Source organism: Moschus berezovskii, chromosome 7 (assembly GCF_049115385.1).
Source record: "Moschus berezovskii isolate FMDL1 chromosome 7, NW_MosBer_1.0, whole genome shotgun sequence".
Classification (NCBI taxonomy): Eukaryota; Metazoa; Chordata; class Mammalia; order Artiodactyla; family Moschidae; genus Moschus; species Moschus berezovskii.
In genome coordinates, this window is record NC_142466.1 from 38,650,405 (window position 1) to 38,655,667 (window position 5,263).

Here is a 5,263-nt window from a genome sequence, read left to right on the forward strand (position 1 = left end):
GGGTGTTAGTGATAAAGTCGGAGAAGGAAATGGCAACCCACTCCAGTATTCTTGCCTGGAGAATCCCAGGGACAGAGGAGCCTGGTGGGCTGCCATCTGTGGGGTCGCACAGAGTCGGACACGACTGATGTGACTTAGCAGCAGCAGTGATAAAGTCAGGAGCGTTCTGAGTAAAATGGGATGGTTGGTCACCTCCTCCTTTTGGAACTGATCTCCTTACTTGACCTGAGGGACCACACTTTGATGTTCCTTGTTCTGCTGCTACTTTCCTCGTCAGAGAGGTAACTCTCTGAGCTCATTTTCTTTCATCTTCCATCTCCATCACTCAGCTCATACCATACTGGCATCCATGGTGTCTCTGGATCATTGGATTAATGCTGTCAAGGGTATTTACTTTGTCTCTAATGCTCTCATGTTGTGCCTAGAGATATCTTCTTGGCCCACTCTGTCACTTGATTTAGGTCTCTGCAGTAATGTCACCTTCACAAAGGAACCACTTATGACTACTGTATATATCACACATTGTCTCTACTGCTTTAGACTTTTTTATCCTTCATGAAATTTATCACCATCTGATTATTTTATACTTGTATACTATGCATAAATATATTTAACATATTAATATGTATTTACTATATAATAAGTAAATATAACATAAAACATACATTCTCCAACTAATATTTTTTATTTGATTCATAAAACATATTTCATTTTCAGTTGAATTTATTTTTAATTGAAGGATAATTGCTTTATAGTATTGTGTTGGTTTCTGCCAAACATCAACATTAATCAGCCATAGGTATACCTATGTCCCTTCCCTCATGAACATCCCTCCCACCTCCCTCCCCATCCCACTCTTCTAGATTGTTACATTTTTAAACAGTAATAACTTAAATCAGATTAAAAAAATTATTTTGTTTATATTTTGTTACAAAATTTTATACCTTTTTTTCAAGAAAAATTTTAACATTCTTTACCTTTATATCTTCTTAATGTCTAATTTTGGTATTTAATGCATTCTCTTAGTTTTTCAAAGATCCAGCTTTCATTCTTCTTCATATTTCATATTGTTTTTGTTTTCCATTTTGCAAATTTCTATTACTATAAGTAACTCTACTTCCTTCCACCCAATTTCTTTAAGATTATTTTGCTCTTTTTCCAACTTCTAGATTTAGAAGCCACCTTCTTACTTTTCAATTTTTAAATGTTTTTTCCTTATTTAATATTTACAACTTTTTATTTGGCAACAACCACAGATTAACAGGAAGTTGCAAAAATAGTACACAGAGTCTCACTTTTCCCCAGCAGTAATATCTTACACATAACTATAGTCTAACTTCAAAACCAACATATTAATAATGGTATCATACTACTAACAAGACTATAGACCTTATTTGGTTTCACCAGGTTTTACATGCATTCATTTGTGGGTGTTTGTAGCTCCGTATGGTTTTAGCACATTTTAGAGATACATGTAATTAACATCACAATCAAGATACAGAACTGTTCCATCAGCACAAAGGAACTTCTTGTGTTACCCTTTATAATCACCTATATCTCATACCCCTTCCAGTCCCTATCCCTGGCAACCATTAATATGTTCTTCACTTCTATAATTTTGTCATTTTAAAAATTGGAGATGTTATACAAATACAGTCATACAGTAGGAGACATTTTAATACTGGCTTTTTTCGTTCCTCATAATGTGCTTGAGGTTTATCCAAGTTGTGTGTATCAATACTCTTTCTTTACATTGCAGGGTAGTTCCCATGGTGTGCGTGGTTGGTTTAACCACATGCTCATCTGCAGGACATCTGGGTTGTTCTGTTTGGGGTTATTACAAATGAAAGTGCTAACAACATCTATATAGAAGTTTTTGTGTCCAAATAGGTTTCCATTTCTTTGGGATACATGTCCAGGAAAATAATTGCTAAGGTAATAAAGTACATGTGTATTTATTAGAAGTTTTCAAACTTATTTTTTTCAGAGTGATTTACCATTTTACATTCCATTCAGCAAGGTATAAAAGATCCAGTTTATATGCTCAGCAGCATCTGGTATTTTCACTATTTTTCCAAAAAATTTTGGCCACACACTGAGGCATGTGGCATCTTAGTTCCCCAGTTAGGGATCAAACCCATGCCCCCAGCATTGAAAGGCAGAGTGTCAACCACCAAACTGCCAGGGAAGTCCCCATTTTCACTATTTTTTTTTTTTCAGCTGTTCTGATAAGAACATAGTCAAAATTCTTTGTTGTTTTAATTTGCATCCCCCAATTACTAATAAGATTCAACATCTCTTCTGGTGCTAGCTTGCCATCCACATTTCCTCTTTAGTGCTATGTCTATTCATGTCTTCTGCTCATTTACTAATTGGATTGTGTATTTTTCACTCTTGACTTCATACAGTATATTCCATATTGGTCTAGATAAATGGTTTGCAAATAATTTCTCCCAATAATTTCTTCCTCTTAAATTCTTTGCAGAGCAAAATTTTTAATTTAGGTGAAGTCCAATATATCAACTTTTTCCTTTTAGGATTATGCTTTTGGGGTGAAGGCCAAGAACTTGTTGCCTAGCCCAGGTTTTTCTTTTTTCCCAAGATTTTTTTTTCCTAAAAGTTTTATAGTTTTACATCTTACATCTAAGTTCATGATATATTTTCAATTAATTTTTGTACAAGGTATGCAGTTTAGGGCAAACTTAATTTTCTTTGCAAATTGCACCAACTTCATTTGTTGAAAAGACTATCACCCTTCCTCCATTGAATTGCTTTTGTACCTGTATCAAAATCAGTTGGGCATATATACCATGCTGTCTTGATCCCTGTAGCTTCACAGTAATTCTGCAGTTAGGTAATGTGAGTTCTCCAAATGTCTCTTCTTCAAAACTGATTTAGCTTAATTAATTTTACACCTAGATATTTTCATCCTTCCCCATTTTGTCTCCTGCTTTATTCTAGAGAAGAAAGTTCTTGCATAAACTCTTTCTTTTCTTGTTGCAGCACCTATAAATGCTTTCAGTTTCTCTCCAGTCTGTCCTCCAACCACTGTAATAGTCTGCTGACCTGCACAGATTCTTAGTAAACACTGAGCCATTATGGATCTTGGTTATTGAGTCCAGATGTGGAAGGCTGTGGATCCTCCTATGTGCATCTTGCCCCTCTTGATACAGGGTCTTGAGCAACTCAATTGCTGACTCAAGGCACACTTTCCCAATGGTTCCATGGGGTACAGTATGAATTGGGATTTCAGTTCTCTCATACTCAGCTCTTTTGGGCCTCTATTGATTGAAAGCAAGTATAGAGTACCTGTCCAATCTTTGTATTTTTATCTTGTGGGAAACAGGAAAATACAAGCCCTATAAAGCCTTGCTCCATAATCTGGAACATGGCTTGTGTGTGAACATCAACATGGGAAGGCCAAACAGTTATATGGGGATGGGAATGATACCAGCCCACAACTCTCAGGGTATCACCCGTTAGTTCAGCCAACCTCTCTGCCTCAGGTAAAGCCGCAGACAGGTACTCTGGAGAAATTTCCACTTGACCCTTCCTCTTATCAGAACGCTGCAAGACAATGGCAAAACCAACCAATATAATATTGTAAAATAATTAGCCTCCAATAAAAATTTAAAAAAAAAAAGAATGAATGTGAACAATTCTGAGTGTCAACCTTTTAAGCAACTGTGTGGATTTCAGTTCTAGTAAATGTAAACTTGGGGTCACGCCTTTAGTCATCATTCAATTCTCCCTGCACAGCCCCATCACCTCTTCTTTCTCTGTGCTCAGAGTGGTTGAGACGTAGTAGGAGAGCATCTGGACTCCAGATGAACCATTTGCATTGCGTGCAACCACCATCTTAGTTTCAACCTGCCCTTGTCTGCCTCCAGCCAGCTGCAGCCAGGCCAACCGGCTGCTTAGGTGCTAGGTTCTGTGGGAGCTGGGCCTGGGGTGCCCAATGTTGAAAGTTTCCAATAGAATATCTACACTATAAATCTTAATGTAATTCAATTTTAGATATATTTTAATAATCTCTCGAATTTAGATGTATTCTAATAATCCCATTCCTCATTCTGAAACATATTTGGTAAAAGTGAAAGTTGCTCAGTCCTGTCCGACTCTTTGTGACCCCATGGACTATATAGTCCATGGAATTCTCCAGCCCAGAATACTGGAATGGGTAGCTGTCCCCTTATCCAGGGGATCTTCCCAAACCAGGGATTGAACCCAGGTCTCTGGCATTGCAGGTGGATTTTTCACCAACTGAGCTTATATATCTGGTATTTTTTATAATTGCTCATTTACCTAAAGATTGCATAATACGTTGTGTTATGGAATATATATGATCTATTTTTGATGCTATACTGGTTGTTCATTCCTGAGTTTATTCCTTGATAGGCAAAAATCATGACTGCATGTTATCAGCTATTTAGTGTTTGTTGACAGCGACCTAGTGAGATAGACACTATAATTATTGCCATTTTTCAGATTGGAAAACTGAAGAGCATAACTGGTAAGAAACGCACAAATGATGAAAGTGGTAATCAAACCCAGAAATTTTGTCTCTAGATTCATCGCTTAGAGTCTGTTACTTTAATATAATTTTGATTCCTTCTTAGATTTTGGGATTTTTTACTGCTTGTTTTTCAGGTTTTACGGAACATTTTATTATTTCCACTTCTTGTAGAGAAGTGCTTCACCTTGGGTGTTCAGTTCAGTTCAGTTCAGTTCAGTCGCTCAGTCGTGTCTGACTCTCCGTGACCCCATGAATCACAACACTCCAGGCCTCCCTGTCCATCACCAACCCCCGGAGTACACTCAAACTCATGTCCACAGAGTCGGTGATGCCATCCAGCCATCTCATTCTCCGTCGTCCCCTTCTCCTCCCGCCCCCAACCTTTCCCAGCATCAGAGTCTTTTCCAGTGAGTCAACTCGTCGCTAGAGGTGGCCAAAGTATTGCAGTTTCAGCTTTAGCATCAGTCCCTCCAATGGGGTGTAGCAGCACCATTATTGATCCTCTCTTATGGGCTTCAAATTTATTACTGTAACAATTTTATGTAAATCTATAGCTAGATTTTTTTGTACAGGGGAAACATCAATTGTTTTTCATACCGAGATTGTCAGCAAGAAGACATGATGTCCTGTTCTGGCACAGGAGTGGGGTATAGAGATTTTCCAATATTTTAAAATAGAGGAGCAGCCCAATCTATATCTCAGCTTATTGAATTGTCACCAGAAGAAGAGTGAGGGAGAAATGCTTAA

General features: G+C 37.7%; 1 pseudogene; it reads right to left on the reverse strand.

Annotated features, from left to right (window-relative positions):
- Positions 1-2,952: 2,952 nt before the first annotated feature.
- Positions 2,953-3,842, reverse strand: LOC129557118 (lys-63-specific deubiquitinase BRCC36 pseudogene; annotated as a pseudogene).
- Positions 3,843-5,263: the final 1,421 nt, after the last annotated feature.